At 40.2% G+C, this 19722-nt stretch overlaps 1 protein-coding gene across 14 annotated transcripts in view; it reads left to right on the top strand.

The window, feature by feature from the left end:
- ADGRL3 (adhesion G protein-coupled receptor L3) overlaps nucleotides 1-19722 on the top strand; it is a 3684852-nt gene that overhangs the window by 1074924 nt on the left and 2590206 nt on the right. For all 14 annotated transcript variants that reach the window (XM_044060915.1, XM_044060918.1, XM_044060917.1 and 11 more), the window contains exon 4: nucleotides 18730-18806. The gene's annotated coding sequence lies outside the window, so the exon portion shown is untranslated. The remainder of the gene's footprint in view (nucleotides 1-18729; nucleotides 18807-19722) is intronic.

Raw genomic sequence — 19722 nt, 5'->3', positions numbered from 1 at the left:
TCCTTTTTGCCAAGTCTCATGCTGCATTTACTGACATTAAAAGTAAGGGCATTGCTAGAGGACCAGGTCTGCACTTTTTGTAAAACATCTTAGAAGTTTCTGACATAAACCGTAGCTGTGTAGTCAGCTGATATGGGCCCCCTGCAACTGTATTAATCTGCTTGCCACAATGTAACAGGTGCATTGTTACAGTTAAGATCACCACAGATGCAGTATCAACATTCAAAGGCAACGCTGGTACTGCATTCCCACACCAATGAACAACACTTTGTGGCCGGGGCAACCATCCTCTTCACTCCACCGTAGTAATGGCTTTGTCTTTGATATCCTTTAATGGAGTAGTTATATTACCAAGATTACACTAACATATTTTCTTTTCTATAACCCAATTCCCACTTATATATGTCTGAGAAAATTAGTCAAGAAGGGCACATACTCAGTAGTAGTTGTCACTTACTAGAATAGACAGGTTTCTTTTGCTTAACAAGTGTTTTACATATTTAATTACATATACATTTAGATGTAAAGCTTTTTATCTGTCAGTCATGTGAAACATGAGATAAAAATATGCACCGTCAGCCCTCTATCTGATTCCATTTTTACCTCTTTAAAAAATTCCAGCAGATTTATAAGACAAAACTTCCGCTATACAAACCCATGTTGTTATAAATCTAAGATAAGAAGATCCATGGTGCCATTTTGGATTAATTCCACTGTGACTCTCTCCATGATTTTGCTTCAATGCCATTCAGTCTGTTGCGTCTAAAACTGTTTGGTAGGTCTGATGTGACCCCCATTTTTTAAACTGGTGCAACTACAGCATGTTACCATAGGCCATGAATGTGCCTACATGCTAACATTTCATTTGACATAACCAAAAGGAATTTAGTGATTTAGTTATGGCAACAGTAATTATGTCTTTGGTTTCAAAAGAGATGTTCCCCTTGTCTTTTTAGCACATATTTCTTGACTTATTTCAAAGTTTGTTCAAATCTCTTGGGAGAACTCCTGATTACCCAAAGTTAATAATAATAATAATAATAATAATAATGATGATGATGATGGTGATAATTAGTGTCTTTATGAAAAGGCAAGCAACTTTATATGTGAGGTTTCATGGATGGAATAAAGTACTGGGTTTAGCCACAAATGCAAATGAGAAAACTTTAAGATGTTCGTAAAGTATTATCATCAAAGTTCTTATGTTCATAGGTTAAGTAGTAGACAATCAGTCTACAAATCATTACAAGCCAACTCAATAAACCATCTTTGCAAGCTCCCTCCAACCTCAAGGAGGGAACAAAAGGTAGCATGAGGAGAATCTGGGGCTGTCCATCCAATTATCTAGATATACCTTGAAGGTAAGGGTGCTACTCTTCATGACATTTAGTGGAAATTTATTCTAAATGTGAGAGATACATTGGGATGTGAACCTGTCATGCCAGATTGTGTCATCTCTCTGCTGATAAAGGTTTAGGTTATTTAACTGAGTATCTGATGAATCATTGGTTATGCAAAGGAAGAAGGTTAAGGAGGAGTGGATCATTTATTGCTTGAAAGGCACATATCATCAAGGAGGAGTCTGGAAAAGATGGAGTACAGAGAGAAGAGTGTGTCAGAATTTCTAGATAGTCTGTTAATCTTTTTTTAGTTAGGAATTTCTGAAGTCACAAATTGAGTACTGTGTTTACACAAATACAATAATGGCTCTGATGGATGGTGAGTAAAGTGGAATTAAAGCTTCTTTAGATCTATAGGACACATCTTTGAAGGTTAGATGAGCCAGATACTAAGTTTATAAAACTACTGTGCAGACATGAGATTGCCAAGATCACTTTCAGCAGTATCTGGAGGGTGTGGTCATCTATATGGTATGATATGATAAAGAAATTATTTGTTTATATTATATTTGTTCACATGTTGGAGCAATCATGAGTCAGTGAGTAATAAATAACAATACCCAATTTATATTCATTGCCATAAATTAGGAGTGTTGGCTTGAAGATCTGCCAGATACATGCGAAAAGAGAGAGAGGGCCCAAACATTGAGCACTGTTGTAAAGGGCTGGCATTTTTTCTTCTTCTAGAATTGGCACCTGTGACTCTAACCATATGGGTTTTGCCCATAAGTTGCTGTTCATTTCACAACATAAGGATTAATTTCAGATTTGGAAGTTTGTTAGTAATGTCTCCATAGGGAAAGTGTAAAAGGACTTGGCCGGACATATGTATGCTGTATGTACACATAACCAGTATCCTTTGTTTTGGTGGCTTTTTCAAAAAAATAATGAGGTTAAAGATTCAGGACCTTCATTTGTCAAAAGTGAATTGCTGAAGGTCTAGGATTAAGAATTTCCAGTGTCCAGATGAATGAGGTATGAGATAACTCTTTCCACAGCTTTTCATATGAGGTCTGTAGTGACCACTCTCTGTGGTTGGGCCATCATTGTATAAAGGCATTATAATGGATGTTTTCCAAGCTTTAAGAATGTGACTGTTGGAGAGACATGTGTTAAAGAGGTTAATAATGGAGTTCAGACAGGGCATATTTGATAATAATAATCAGGCAACCTGGTATAATGTCAGGACCCATGGATTTGCTTGTTCTTTGCTTTTGACAAGATTGAAAGGAGTTGTTTCAGAGTAATTATAGGGGTGGCTGAGACTGTGCAAGGGTTATAACAGAAGAGAGTGAAATTTGCACTTGCAATACACTTGCCAGTTAGGATATTAGCCATTTCCTTTGTGTAGGAATGGATGAAATGCAGTTGTAATGAATGTGCTCTGTCACTTAAATCTTGATGCTGAATGCAATATAACATTAACAAATTTTTAGAGATCACAGAAAATGAGTGTAAAATTTGCATCTTAGATAGGTAACATTTACAGCACATACAAAACTCAGATATAACACTTAAATGCAAGGGGAAATTATTGTGTTTATATGGTAGGCAGCAACAGGATGGAGCATAACTTAGCCACCAGCCCACATAGACATTCAGTTAAGTATACCTTGTCTAATGGCGGGATGGCTTGCACCTGTCACCCCTGGGCTTTCAAATACTGGCTAAGGCTCTTGCCACCCCCATAGTGCCTTTTTTAGGCAAGGCTCAAAAGACAAACCCACCTCCGTAGATAACACAAGGGAAAAAAAACTAAGGGTAATGCTGCTCAACACCAGAAGTCTAAACCTCAAGATGCACGCACTCGAGACTCTCCTCAGTATGGAGAATATCGATATCTGTGCAGTAACAGAAACCTGGTTCAAGGCTCCCGAGAGCACCCCAGCACTACCATGTTATACCTCATACCATGCTTTTTGGCCCCAAAACTTGGACCGAACCACAAAAGGAGGGGGTGTATCCATATTCATCAAAAATACACACACCTCCAGGTTAGCGGCACTGCACGAAGCATCGGAGACCATCCATGTGCAACTAACAGTGGGCAACACTGCCTTTCAGTTTGTAGCCTGCTACAGACCACCCTCCCAAACTCAGGAACCCCACTCGGCTTTCTTGAGAACACTGGAGAATATAAAAGTCTCTCCAAACACCATTATATTGGGCGACTTCAACTACCCAAACACTGACTGGGAAAACTACTCAAGCCCCAACACCCTCGCCCAATGGTTCCTAAAATTTATAAACTCAAATGCTATGGAACAACTGGTCACCACTCCCACAAGAGGGGAAAACATATTGGACCTGATCATCACCAACATGGGGACTCTATGTTCCACACCAGAGGTATACCCCCTCATTGGTAAGATCTGACCAAAAATGAATCTCACTGGACATCCATATCCCGTCCCCAGTCCCAGCCAAGGAAACCACGATGAAGAACTTCTCAAAAGCAAACTTCACACTTCTCAAAACCGAGGTGGAATCCTTCAAAGCCCCCGGGCCAGTGGAAAATACGGCCCAAACCACAGAATCCTTTACAAAAGCATTCTATGGACACCTACAGAAATGCATGGATCATGCTATCCCAAATAAAACAAAGGCACACTCCTCCAAAGGCAGGAGACCTGTCTGGTGGACCCCTGCTATAAATAAGCTATATAACAGAAGGAGGAAGCTACTACATGATAGAGCAAAATCCCAAAAAGGGAAGGCATCTCTAATTAGTACTAGCAAGAAACTACGATCCCTCATAAAATCATCTAAAGCCAGCTTCAAAAGAAAAATTGTGCAAGACACTAAAGATAATCACAAGGCCTTCTTTAGTTATGTCAGGAACCTGGGTGGCAACTCCCAGATATGCTCTGAGTTAGTGCAAAATGACAAAAAATACATTGAACCCACAGACATTACAACATCCTGGCAGACAGGTTCAGTGCAAACTTCTCCCCCCCTTCCCCCCCAAAAGAGCAAATGTCTATCCCAACAGAGTGTAGCCTCCCTGACATCATAGATGCACAGGTGAGAGCTGCCCTCTCCAAAGCAAAAAACACAGCATCAATGGGACCAGACGGTGTCCCGGGCTGCGTCTTACACGAGCTCCAAGAAGAACTGAACCCTCACATAAAGTCACTGTTCAGTCTCAGCCTTACTACAGGATATGTACCCAAGGAATGGCGTACAGCAACAGTGGTCCCGCTCCACAAAGGTGGTGCCACAACAGACCCCGGAAACTGTCACCCTATAAGCCTGACTAGCCTGGTCTGCAAAGCTATGGAGCGTATCATCATGGAACTCATAAACAAAGACATTGGGAACCTCCAGACACTACATCCTACTCAATTTGGCTTTGTTAAGGGCAGATCTTGCCTCTTGAACCTGGTCAGCATCTTTGAAACAATTACCAAGGCCATAGATGAAGGGAAGGTAGTCCACACAGCCTACCTGGACCTCACAAAAGCTTTCGACACAATACCCCACTCAGGCATCATAAACAAGCTCACCAGCTTAAATATCAACCCCTATGTCACAAGATGGGTTGCAAACTGGCTCAGGGATAGAACCCAAATGGTCAGAATTGCAGGTGCCATGTCAGACTCTAAACCAGTTACAAGTGGCGTCCCACAAGGCTTAGTCCTGGTACATCTCTTGTTCGGTATATTTTTCTCTGAGGTACAGGCTAACACGGGTGGACTATGGCTGACCAAGTTCGCAGATGACTGCAAACTGGGTGCCATAATCGACTCTCCGGCTGTCACAAGCATCCTCCAAAAGGGTCTCACAGAGACGGAAAACTGGTGCCAGAGCCATGGCTTAAAGCTAAATGCCAAAATGTGCATAATCATCCTCTTTGGGAAAAACAAAGTGCCCACAAACTACCACATAGGTGGTAATCCATTAAGTACGGAAGAAGTAATTAGGGACTTGGGGACCCAAGTAGATAGTAATCTCTCCTTTGACAATCACGTTGCCAAAGTGGTTGGAAAGACCTTCTATATAGCCCACCTTATCACAAAAGGGTTCACATCTAGATCAAGAGAGGTCATTGTGCCCCTCTACTCATCACTCATCAGGCCCATAATTGAATACAGTGCCCCATTTGGGATGTAGCTTACCCGACACCTGCAGCAACTGGAAAAACTCCAAAAGTACCTCACCAAGAGGATCAAGGGACTCAAACAGATGCCCTATGCAGTTCGGCTAAAGAAACTCCAGCTCTACTCAGTTGCTTACCACCTACTCAGAGGCGATCTGTGCCTGACGTATAAGGCCATGTCCAACCCAGAATTAATGGATATGCTCCACCTCAGAAAATCCAAATCCCTTAGAGCTACACGCTCCAGGGACTTGAACCTCAGCACAGAAATAAATAGGACATGCTGGAGGGACAGATTCATATCCCAGAGGCTCCCCTCACTCTGGAACAAACTTCCAATCCATGTTAGGCAGAGCCCCTCACTGATCCTCTTCAAGAGAAATCTTGACGAGTGGATGGGAGATAGTAAGTTTACCCCTGGGATCTCTTCTGTGACCTACTATACAGAGGCACAGTCAACTAATCATACAGAGGCACAGTAAAGGGTGGCGAAAGCCAAACGCACTCTGGCTAGGCTTATAAATGCCCTTGGGCAGATAGCCTAGTATCATCCTATGAACCTATGAACCTATAACTAACTGCAATGCTGAAAATGACTGCTTCATTCCACTTTAATTTATTAATTTGCTTAAGCCTAAGTACCACAGTATTAATTAACAAGATGAAAAAACAGAATAACATCTAGTGTGTGTGTGTGTGTGTGTGTGTGTGTGTGTGTGTGTGTGTGTGTGTGTGTGTGTGTGTGTGTGTGTGTGTGTGTGTGTGTGTGTGTGTGTGTGTGTGTGTGTAAATATAGATACACAAGCATAACATTAAAATAATAAATAAAACATACAATTTTAAAGTATAAAAGGCAGACATAATATATGCTAAAAATCAAGAGAATGAATATACGAAATCATGCATAAGTAAAAACAATGCATGTTTATTTTATTTATTTGTATTTGTTAATCAGGGGTGGTCGATATGAAACTGCCTAGATGTACTACCTAGGCAATATATATCCCTTGCCAAGGAGATTATCAAAGATGCAGAAGAGTCAGAAATGCCAGCCAGTCAGACTTAACAGTGGCGAGTGAACACATCTAAAACAAAAGTGTGGTTATATTAGTAAACAACATGACTGAATTAGGTTATGGGTAATAAACATTAGTGTAAACTTTGATGTAAAGGTCATTCTCATTGCAGTCATTAGTTCATGAACTGTTACTAGATCAGAATTGCTGCATTCTTAGCACTGTAATTGTCTGCCTGTTGTTAACGAAAATGTTAATGACTACCTAGAAGCACACAAATGGCATGAATAAGGGACATGAGGGTTGTCCAGCTCAAATCTATTAATATTCTAAATACAAATTATCCAGACTTCAAAAATGAAACTCAACAGTGACTAAAGTAGATGTTCACTGATTAACTGACAGCTGACTCAGCAGAATATGAAAATGAATCATGTGACAATCGGCCATCATTGCTAATCTGTCAAACTCTACAGAGAGGGAAACTGAAGGGACATTTTCATGCAGGAGTGACAAAAAAGATTGGTCCAGTGCCCCGTAGTTGAAAGATTGCTGAAGCATCACCCGTGTTTCATATCACAAGATGAGTATCACCCAAAAGCAGATCAACAACCAGAAACAAGACCAAACCTCAGACAAAATTGAATCCGAACAGTGAAGACAGCCAGACAGTAAACAAATAAGCAGACAAGAACAGCTGAATGTGAATGAGGTAGTCTGAGTAACTGGATCAAGATCAAACTAACTCTAGCCATTCTAATATGCTATCTAATCCCACAATCAGCTATTTTTAACAAATAATATACAAGCTGAAAAACTGGTGTTACCTACTCAAGGGACGTGAAGCTTTTTTTAAAATAAAGCCACTTTAAAACACAACAAACGTTTAGTAAAAAAGGTGAATGAAAGGACATTTGAACCACAGTCAAATACTTAACTGTCCAGTAGGAACAAATCTGAAGGACAGCCTTGAGTGTGTTTTCTCTTAAAAATGCAAGAACAACAACAACCACAGTTTCTGAAGACAATGATCATAAAATGTAACTGGGAACATGTCTGAAGAGACCATGGGGAGCTAAAAAGGATAAAGAAGTGAGAGTGAATAGGAACATTATAAGGGAGTTACTACAGTGAAAGATGAGAATTAAACTATTAAGTAACCATAATATGTAGCTTATAAAACTGTTAGGAAATGAGACTCATAAGTTCCTAGAAGGTTACTAGGCTAATGGACCTAGGGCCTTTACAAGGATAGCCATGTCATACCCATGATGGACCTAGGGCCTTTACAAGGATAGCCATGTCATACCCATGATGGACCTAGGGCCTTTACAAAGATAGCCATGTCATACCCATGATGGACCTAGGGCCTTTACAAGGATAGCCATGTCATACCCATGATGGACCTAGGGCCTTTACAAGGCTAGCCATGTCATACCCATGATGGACCTAGGGCCTTTACAAGGATAGCCATGTCATACCCATGATGGACCTAGGGCCTTTACAAGGATAGCCATGTCATACCCATGATGGACCTAGGGCCTTTACAAGGATAGCCATGTCATACCCATGATGGACCTAGGGCCTTTACAAGGCTAGCCATGTCATACCCATGTTCCCAAACTGACCACTGTTAGATGCTTCCCTAATTGACCATTGTTAGATGGTTTGTTTGTTTGCAGAGTGAATCTTTGATCAGCACTGGCTGACCCTGTCCATGAGGGAAATAGATGCCACTCCAGGGTGGTCCACCAGGGTGGCTTGTTTTTACAGGAGGACTTGGTTTTGATCCTGTCAGCTACAGCAGAATCAATACAGCTGTTTAAGTGGTTATACAGGGTATTTGTGTACTCCTCCGCATAGGAGTCATTGTTGGCTGTTTTAGCGGGGGGGGGGGGGTTGAAACTTTTCATATCATCACTTAGTAGGCTATAGTTTGTTTTGGAGAAGTTTCTCATTTTTATTGTTCCTGTGGAGGTGTCAGATCTGATCGCTACTTCAAATGAGACAGATGTATGATCTGACATTTCTAGGGGGGGGCAGAACACAAGGGTAGTGATCCACCCATATTGTTGAGTACTAAGTCCAGAACATTTGAGCCCCTTGTGGGGGTGCAGACTAACTGTTCCAGAGCATTTGTATTAACAGAGTCCAGGAACCTCAGGGTGATCAAGCTTGTGTTCATGTATGTTGTCCACTCGATAGGAGGATAGTTGAAATCTCCCATGACCAAGGTGTTTAGCCGCATAGTGAGTGACTCAAGCATGTCCAGGTAAGCGGTGTGCTTCTCATATCATGGTTCTTGATATGGGAAGCGTACCTAGCGATGATGTGGCAGGGTGCTTTACCTATACTTATTTGGACCTGGATTAGCTCAAGAGAGTCGTACTATTTAACCAGTCTCGAGGTGTATTTGGATTTAATGAAGATGGATACACCTCCACCTTTGGTTCTTTCACACTCATTTTAAGGTCTGAACGTGTGGAAAGGATTGTAGCCTTGCATGGCTGGACTGCTGTCTGTGGCCTTGAACCAAGTCTCGGTAACTGCACAGATGTCAACATTTTGCAAGGTGAGGAGAGCTTCCAGGGAGTACAGTTTCCTGTTTAGACTCCTAACATTAAGCAGCAAAAAAAGCCGAGAGGAGACAGGTGAAAACCATCTCTGGCAGAGCAGTGTGGTCTGTCAACCATGTCTTCCCAGGCTGACAGATACTGAATCCCCCTGGAATGATACCAGATGCTAAGCCAATTGTTGAAGTCAATCATTTTTTTGTTTATATTGCGGCATCATCCTGGGTGAAGGTGGAATGCTGGTTAGGGCTAGGAACATACCTGCTTGGGACACATAATCTGAGAGTTCAATCATGTCTTTCTTCATATAGTACTTCTCAAGTCATTCATCCCAACATGTACTATGACAAAGTCACAATGGTAATTGTTGTTGAGTGACTTTAGTGCCTGCATGATTTGATGGATCCTGGCACCTGACAGACTGCTGACCATGACCTTCTGCTTGTCCAGCCTGGTGAAGGGGACATCTGTGCATCTCACTATGGAATCTCTTATGACCAGGACATTTGTTTTTTAGGTGTTCTGCCTTAGAGGCTTATTCGCTGAGACACTGGTATGCATGTTATCTGTAGTAGATTTTGGTTGTGCTCAACTAAGTGTGAGTTGTTTGCTCCTGGGAAGTCTCTGGTCTTTTGGTAGGCTGTTCATGAGTACCTCGGCATATGTGGGTTTATGTGCCATATATTTATCTTGTGTGAGAGGAGAGGTATGTGTGCTAACAACCTGTCTGATGTCTTGTTTATTGTTAAGTGAGAGGATTGATTCTAGTTTCATAGTATAGTTATGTCTCACATACTGTGTTTGTTTGCTGTAGGATTAAATGGCTGTCAGTATACATGAGGCAATTATGACATCGCCTCAGGATGCCAGTGTCAATCAGGCTGTTAAAATGGGCCAAGTTGTCCTCACTTTTTGCCAGAGGCTACATTTGTGTCACTTTTGGAAGAGTACCATTCATATTACATATATAATAGGTCACACATTGCTGCCCAAACCTACACCCTAGCCAAGTACATAGAGAAACAGCTCAAGGGGACTTTTCTCAAGAGCTCTCGTGAAGCAAAACTTATTCCACCAGTGGACTTAAAGAGGAAACTAAGGGTGTTCATGCTCCAACTTTAACAGCAACTTGTTAAAATTGATCTATAAGAAACATCTGTTTAATCAACTATAAGAAAACAAGAGGACCATAATGTGGGATTTAGACTGAAGAAGTGATTTTGATAACATTTTTTGCAAACATGTTTTGACTTCAGTCAAGCTTAACCTTTAGATTTGTCCCTTTGCCTCCCCTGATGGCACTTCCTACCCCCCCCCCAAGTGGGGCTGACATCTAAAGTAAAGAGGAGTGGAGATTTCGCATGTACCTGCTTGGTATCCTCCTGACAGAAGCTATCACAGATGTGGCTTTGGAATCCCCTATTTTACAATATCTGGCAGTTTATCTGATGCTCAATATGGTAAGCAGGTAGAACATTTCATCTTGTACTCCTAGGTTTAATTCCCTCAGTTTATGGGTGGTCTGTGTGAGAGTGAATATATCACTTAATCGACTAAAGAAAAATAAAAGGTTTACAAGGATATATTCTTTTCCATTTTGCTAATAGCAATTACAGTGAAACTGTTGATTGCAGGGAGTCTATCCTCCCTGCACTTCCTGTGTAGGGGGAGACCCCTTGTCTTTTATTTAATAACTCCACAGTCGCTGAACAGTGGGTGGTGAAATACGTATACCACATCTGCGGAAAGTGACTTCCAGCAAAGTGATTTTATGATTGTCAGTCAGACGAACTGTGGTTGATCATCTCTCTGGCCCCCCCCAAAAAAGTAGAACTCCGGTTTTACCCCTGAAAAGAGGTTCTTGTGCCAGTTAACAATAAATAAATGTTGTTAGTCTTCTAGTGCAGGGGTGTAAGACACTGTTGCCTTACTTTGGGATACATTGTGTCCCAATAGGTAGTATTAATCAGAATCTCTAGTCAAGAATGGTAGTGACAAGTGGAAAGGACTGAATGAGCATGCCCTGCACTAGACTGGATATGTTTCCTTTCTATCCTTAGGTCTTAACGTATCTAGCTTATTGGCAGGGGTTCCTGTCACATAGTCGAACTTGTACAAGTTCGAACCCCATATAGTCGAGACCATAAGTTCGAACTTGTACAAGTTTGAGCATTTAAACGGAAATCTCCGTAAGGGGAGGTTTCCATTCATTTCAATGTGGTGTGATCTCGGAGTTGGTATATTTAAGTAGCGGGGTGTATGGGGGGGTTGCCCCCTGCTTACAACAGTTTATTTTGTTTTTACTTCTTTTTTTTTTATCACTAGTCAAAGTTTTGTAACTTCGAAAGGAATGGTTAGAACATTCCGTGTTCGAAGTTATAAAACTTCGACTATGTGATTATAGACCCTATTGGCAGCTGCTGATAGACCTGAGAATGGAAAATGATTATTATTGTTAGAGTAAATGGTTGGCTTCCTTGCAAAGAGCAGCTTCACATAATAATTTACAGTGCATGGAATTATAATATTTTATTATACATGTCTGGTGTGCGGTATCTCTACTCATCATGTGCCTGCAAATGGGCTTTTGTAATTAGTATACTACTACGATAAACAAACTAAGTAAATAAATAAGTGTCCAAACTTTTCTACTAATATATTTGTATTTAGGTGCTTGCAGTTAAGCTGTGTATTAACTTGGTGTTTATGTTTAAGCTGATTGCATTTCCACTGTAGTTTGTGAATGTGCATGATATAAAACTGTTTACACATTAGCCTCCGGTACGTAAAAATCAACTGCCAATCATTAGCGGACCGGAGTTCCGCTGTGGCGACCCCTAACCGGGAAAAGCTGAAAGACACACACACACACACACATTAGCCTCATATTTCTAAGTATTTTTCCCTTGTGCTTAGGTTATGGTTGAAAAGGGCCTTTCGGCCAGCTCACTTACAAGGTTAACAAATATTAAAATATTGTACTACTGAAGTGAAGTAGTCAGATATACTATATATATATATATATGTATATATATATATATATATATATATATATATATATATATATATAAATAAAATCTCTCCCTCACTTCTTGCTCCCGGTTGGCCTTACCCTTCTTTGGATGCCTTTGTACAGGTTTTGTGGTTTACTCCTTAACCTTCACTGTTTGGTGGCTGGAGTGAACACCTGCCTCATTGCAGGGGACATCTTATACTCTCCGTTAGTGCTCCTGCACACACACAGACACACACACACACACACACACACACACACACACACACACACACACACACACACACACACACACACACACACCTACAATTTCTACTGTCAATGACTAGGAATGCTAAGCAAAACTCTGCAGCCATTGTTGTTCTCCAAACTTCCATTTAGAAAGTAGTAGTCTGACTGTCTGGGGCCACAATTTTATTCCCTCGAAGGATGGGTGTGACAGGATAAGATATTCACTCCCATCCTCCCTTGCTTGGCTATTCCAGCACCTAAGCTGTTAGTCAGACTTGGGTTAACTGGGTCATAGTTAGGGAGTCATCCTAATTTGCCACAAAGATGAGTCATATATTCTCTTGGAGAAAAAATGTTAGAAAAGAATCGTGAAGCTAAATGTATGGCAGCGTGTATAGTCTAATAGTTTGAACACAACTGTAAATACAGTGCCTGTTTAATTTTGCCAAAAATCTGATGATGTTGTGATATTAGCTCTGAGTTACACAAAATATTTGCTACCATGGTTACATTGTAGACAGCATGCATCCAAAAATGTGATAAGAAACCAGGCACTGAGATGCTATATATTAATAGGAACAGCTGTGTAGATGAGGCATTATATAAGAGAAGTAATAATAAAGATAAATGTTATTAAGAAGAATTGGAATATTTTGTATTTGGAAAGAATTAGAATGAAACCACTCCTTGAAACCATTTCTCAAGATAGATTTGATGTTAATTGGACATTTTAGATTTGTTAATATTTTTGTGTGTGTGTGTGAGTGTGTGTGTGTGTGTGTGTGTGTGTGTGTGCGCGTGTGCGTGCGTGTGTGTGTGTGTATTTGTGTGGGCGGGCATGTGCGTGTGTTATATTTACACACACACACATGGGTAGCTGCTAAAATAGGAAAAAAATAACACTGCTGTGAAGTGCCATACAAATATCATATTGTTTTCACAAATCAGTCACAAGCAAAATTAAAAAAATATATAAATAAATAACCTTCCAGTTGGTTTGCACTTTGCATTGTATGCAGTTGAATATATATGTGATAATACATTTCCTTTTCGTTTACAACTGGCTGTGTTAGAAAAGGAAGACAGAATTCATGCCAGTAACCTTCAAGTAGCTAAGAATCTAGAACATTGTCTGCTGTGACCTTCTAAGCTCACCTCCATCATTAATAACTCCTGCTTTCCCTTATTATGCAAGTGTGTGGCATAATATCACTCTTCAGAAGACCACAACCTCCTCATTTGTATAGCTCATAAGCATCATTTCTCATGTTTTTTTTTTCTCCAGCTTTGTAAAGCCTTGCTTTTCCACAGCCATTTTTTCTTACCAGTGTCTCCTGGCCCATTACAGTCTATTCATTTCTGCAGAAATCAGAATGAGGCTCACAGAAAAGCCAAACAGTCATAGTGCATGGCTGACCGAGTCTGTATAGTAAGCATATTTGAGCAAAACAGTTATCCCAGCATAAGAAGAAAGGCAATCTCTGATAGTTTGCAAGAATCTGCCAGGGACAAACAAAAAAAATAAAATAAAGAGTTGAACAAACCCTGGTACACCTTGTTCAAAAATATATATTTTTTCTTTTTGACTTTTAAGGATAAACAGAACATATAGGTGTGTGTGTGTGTGTGTGTGTGTGTGTGTGTGTGTGTGTGTGTGTGTGTGTGTGTGTGTATATATATATATATATATATATATATATATATATATATATATGTATATATCTCTCTCTCTATATATATATATATATATATATATATATATATATATATATGTATATACATATACATATGGCTAGGTGAAGCCTCAGTTTATCCTAGTATTAAGTCATCCCCCCACCTAGGCTTTTCAACTTGCTGTTGATTCACTAGAGGTTAGATATGTGTGCTACATTATCTGTCTGCCTACTTAAAGGGCAGATTTGTCCATTATGCTTCATGGCCAGAATGCTGACCCCCCCTACCACTTAACAGTAACACTCCTCCCTCTCTCCTCCAGTAAAGGTGAGGCTTGCAAGCTGTGCAGCTGAATGACTTCTACTATAGGAAAGGGCTATTTCTGAAGCTTCCTCTTTTAGGAAGAACAACAATTTTGTTCAGCACATTGAACCATTTGTCATTTCAGCTTCATGATATCTTAGCACTAAATGTACAAATATAAAACTGCAAAAAGTGAAAGAGAATCTAACCATTCCAGTATACATTCCTTGAACATTACAGTGTTAAAGTCAGGTTTCAGGACAGTTTGCCAAAGCAGTTGGTGAACAAATGTTCACCTTGATTTATGCTCATAGGTCAATACTAGGCAATTAGTCTTCAGACTGTTACATACCTAGCGAATGATCAGACAGTGTCTAAAGGTGAGAATGAAATGCTTTGGGTCTATGAGATAAACACCTCAACTGTTATGCCAACCTCCCCAATCAACCACAGCTATAACACACACATACATGCTCTCACACACGCACACAAACACACCTGCTCAGGGGCGTGCACACACACACACACACACACACACACACACACACACACACACACACACACGCACTTACACACATACTAACATTCATAATAGCTGTTCATGCATAGACACTAATGGGCCCAATCGCACACTGTCCCAGTGTTGCATATGTATACCCACACACACACACACACACACACACACACACACACACACACACACACACACAAAATGCACATTATTTGGACTTTTTGGAATTGTGCAATGTTAACTTTGTTTTGCTAGGTGTAAGAGTATGAGTGTGAAGCTGTCACGGGTATCACGAAATAAAAAGAAAGCAAACAACTTTTAGTTTATGTGTTAGCAAAACATTCACTTCATCTAATATAAAGTTTTAAAATAGTCAGTTTACTGTATTATGATGTCATTCGTGCTGATTCATTTTATCTTTCTTCTAAACCTAATAATAATGGCCAGCTGTGAAACTTCATCATTCAGAGGTTCATAGGAGATTACTATGCTAATTAACGGCTGAGGAGCCCTTTCAAGTCTAGCCAGTTTTACACAGATTTTACCCAATTTTCTGTCCCTAAAGGAAAGATAGCAAGGGCTGCCAAGCGGGGTTTTGACAATTTTTACAAACTGCCTCTGTCTATAAGGGACATGGGCTCCACTCCATGGGCAAATTTGCGATCCCATCCATTGGTACAGATTGCACTTGAAGATATTCAGAGAAGGGCTGTGTTTCACGTGAATAGGAAGCCTATTCCAGAGGAGGGGCAATCTCTGAAACATATATCTGTCTCTCCAGGGTGCTCTGCTCATGTCAGACATAAGGTTTAGATCATTGGAGTGAGTACCCCTTGTGCAGTTCGTTTTGTGAATAAGCAACATTTTCTTCAGGGCTTTGTCAGAGGGACTGCCTTGTAGGTCAAGCATAGATCACCCCTTAATAATCGGTAGGAAACTGAATGCAGTGATAGGGCTTTTAATTGGTCTGCATACGACATGTTAGTTATACCCTGTATTTTTTGGTGAAAAACCTCAAGGATGCTTTAACTGTTGCAGGTGCCTCACGAAGTACGTGTCATAGGGTGCAGTGTACTCAATTATTGGTCTGATAAGGGCTGAATACAGTGGTACTTTGACATCTTTAGATCTGGATGGCATGTCCTCACTTATAAGCTGAGCCACAATGAAGGATTTCCTCACCTCTGTGGACACATTCAGATTGCTATTTATTGGAGTACCCAGATCTCTCACCACTGGGTCCACTCTTAGGGAAGTGCTATCAATGCTGTAATTTGCAGGGGTATTTGATTTCCCAAAGGATATTACTATCCACCTCTATGCATTTTGTTTGAGGCCATGGCTCTGACATTAATCACTAGTCTGCGTCATTCCTTTCTGTAGGATATCAGTATCATTTGGGGAGTCAGTGATTGCCCCCAACTTGCAGTCATTAGCAAACTTGGAAAGCCAAAGGTCATCAACATTTGCCTTGACACCTGAGAAGTATATCCCAAACAGCAGGGGGCACAGCACTGAGCCCTCTGAAACACTACTGGTGACTGGCTTCTTGCTGCATGTGGATTCCCCCACTCTAATAACATATGTCCTATCCGTGAGCCATTTGGCTATCCATCTGGTGATGTAGAGGTTTAAGACCAGTTTTGAGAGATTATCTATAATACCCAAGTGGGCTATTGTATCATATGCCTTGGGCAGGTCAATGTAGGCAGTATGCACTGACTTACCCTGATCTATGGCCTTGGTGAGCTTCTCAAAGAAGTCCAGCAGATTGAGCAGGCAGGACCTACCCTTGACGAAGCTGAACTGGGTTGGGATTAGATTCTGGAGATTTCCTGTGTCATTGATATTCACGTTGATAATTATCCTTTCCATAGCCTTACATATGATGCTAGTCAGACTTAAGATTCGGTAGTTTCCCGGCTCAGTTGATGGTCCCCCTTGTGCAGAGGGATGACTGTTGCTGTCCTCCACTCTACTGGGACAAAGCCTGTGTGGAGACTGTGGTTACATAGAGATTTGAGTAGGTCTGCTAGGTCACTTTTCAAGCTATTTAATAGGCACCCTAGGGTTCTGCCAGGGCCCATTAATGCCATGTTTCTAGTTTTGGAGAGCTCAGCGATTACCTGTTCTTTTGTGATAACAGGCAAAAGAATGGTACGAATTATTTCATGGGGACTGACCGGAGGTGATGAGGGAGTGAAATTTGAGCTGAATTTATTGGTCAGCTGGTTTGCCATTTCTTCTGGTTGAGTATAGGTAGTGCCATCTAAACCAAACTCAGCACATTGTTGAGTGATTCCTTTAAGATTTAGGACCAAATACGCTTTCATTATCCTTTGCTTGGAAGGCTATTTTAGTCTTGTATTTAGCTTTCAAAGACTTGACTAGTTCCCTGATTTGCCTTTTGAGACTAATGAGGATTTTTTCTCTGTTGTGCACCCTCCCTCTTACCTTTAGACAGGAATTTCTTTCTTTTGTTGTGTAGTCCATTTATAACCAACAACTACATACTTAAACCAACAATAAAATAAAGAAGGCAAAAGACACTTTATGCTAAAAAATGAACCAGAGAAGTTTATTTCTTAAGCACTCTTGGCCAATAATACCAGCCTTCTTCAGACAATCATTATATTATATTATAGTATAGTCTATTTATCCACTGGGTGTGACTTCTTTTTCCAGCTAGACCTGGGTTTAGTTTGGTCAGATACATCAGTTTCTATGCAGTTGTTTAAGTGGTTGTACAGGGCATTTGTGTATACTTCTGCATAGGCCGCCATGTTTTAGGGTTAGGGACAGCTTAAAAATGACTATGCTATCACTTGATGGAAGGTGACTGCAGTGGTGGTGCTGTGGTAGCGTTGTCACCTCACAGTTAGGCATTGCCCGTTCGATTCTCAGTTAGAGCGTCTCCTGTGTGGCGACATGCGTGAATGGGCGTTCCTTTGTTGAAGGTTGTGCGTTAGGCCCGGCAAGCCAGCACGTAAAAATCTACTGCCAATCATTAGCGGACTGGAGTTCCGCTGTGGCAACCCCTAACCTGGAAAAACCGAAAGACACAACAACAACATCACTTGATGGAAGGTAATTTGCCTTGAAAAAATTTTTTGGGGTTATAGGGTTTGATAGGGTCAGTTTATGATCCGATCTTACCAATGAGGACATACAATCTCCAATGTTTGTGAGTACTATGTCAAAGGTATTTGAGCCCCTAGTGGTAGTGCAAACCAGCTGTTCCAGAGCATTTACATTGACAAAGTCCAGGAATATCTGAGCCTGCATATTAGTGGTTATTTATGTTTCCTAGTTTATGGAGGTGATAGTTAAAATCTCCCATAAATAGTGTGTTGGGCCAAATGGTAAGTGATTCTAGTAACTTCAGGTATGTTGAGTGGTTTTCATGGTTCATGGTTGTGGACCTGTAGCTAGCGATGATATGGTGTGGGATTTTGCCTATGGTCAGCTGGGCATGGAATAGCTCAAGTGAGTCATCCTGCTTGACCAATCTTGAGGTGTGATAGTTTTTTTATGTAAATGGAAACACTTCCTCCTTTTGTTTTTTCTTTTCAAGAGGGTGGACTGAATGTCTGATAGGCATTGTAGCTTTGCACTGTTGGGGGGGGGGGGTTTGCTGAAGCCTTGAACCGTGTGCCTGTAACTGCTCAGATATCAGCATTTTGCAGGGTGAGGAGAGCTTCCAGGGAGTGCAGTTTCATGTTTAGACTCCTATCCTTGACCTTCAGCTTGGTATTAGAGGAGTTGTTTTTTTTACAGTAGTTAGTTTACTTTTGATTAATGATTGTGACTTTATTTTATTCTATATTTTTGACTGGTTATGTTTATTTTAGTTTGCAAAAGTTGTTGCCGTCTTTTATTTACCTTGTATTTTCTGTTTTTATTTTTAAGAAACACTGAAGTCTCCTACCAATAAGAAAATGTGTCCTGCTTTCAGTTTGCATTAAGACGTCACCAGCTGGATAAAGGTAATTTATTTTTCAACTAATTACTGCATTTCTGTAATATAGTAACATGTTTTTCGGGATGCAGACAGAAATTTAGATGTTCTGCTTGTCAAGGTAAATGGTCCAAAGAATAATGAGGTTTATGAATACATTTCAGAACTTTTATATAGAGTCCTGTCCATGCCACTGAGGACTTTAGCACTGCACTTGTACATCTGTTGGTTATAAGTGTCTGTATTTTGTCAGTTTTTGGTGCAGTTCTGAATATAGCTTGAGCAGATGAGCATACAAGGATGCCAACCTAAGACCTCTCATACATAGTTAGTTGAGTGTTACGGCTTGGTCCTCCACAGGTCACAGTGCTGTTCCTGTTCTCTGCTTTTGCTCAGTCTGTTAGCTCACTAACTGAGTGTTTTCCACAGCCCCACCACTCTCTCTGTGAAAGAGTACTTTCTTCCTTAATTTGACAACATTATCCGAGGCATACCTCATTTGCATAATATGTGAAAGGACCACATTCAGTGACATGACAGTGAGTCGGTGCAAGGTCACTTCATCCTAGGAACAGAAGTTCCTGAGCATGATTGGAGGCTTTCATTCATACCCTCCCTGATATATATATATATATATATATATATATATATATATATATATATATATATATATATATATATATATATATATATATATATATATATATATATATATATATATATATATATATATATATATATATATATATATATATATATATATATATATATATATACACAAATATATATATATATATATATATATATATATAGATAGATAGATAGTCTGAACTTTTACTAGTATTAATCATATTTAGTAAGGGATCAAAATTTAGAAAATGGCATTAAGACAGCAAGAGATACAATATGTACAGCAGCTGTTAAGAGTGGATGTATTCTTGAAT

The sequence above is a fragment of the Protopterus annectens genome, chromosome 2.part0, assembly GCF_019279795.1.
Source record: "Protopterus annectens isolate FY-2018-M chromosome 2.part0, PAN1.0, whole genome shotgun sequence".
NCBI lineage: Eukaryota > Metazoa > Chordata > Ceratodontiformes > Protopteridae > Protopterus > Protopterus annectens.
Note: the sequence above shows the minus strand (reverse complement) of the source record. Positions and strands in the feature narration are given on the sequence as shown.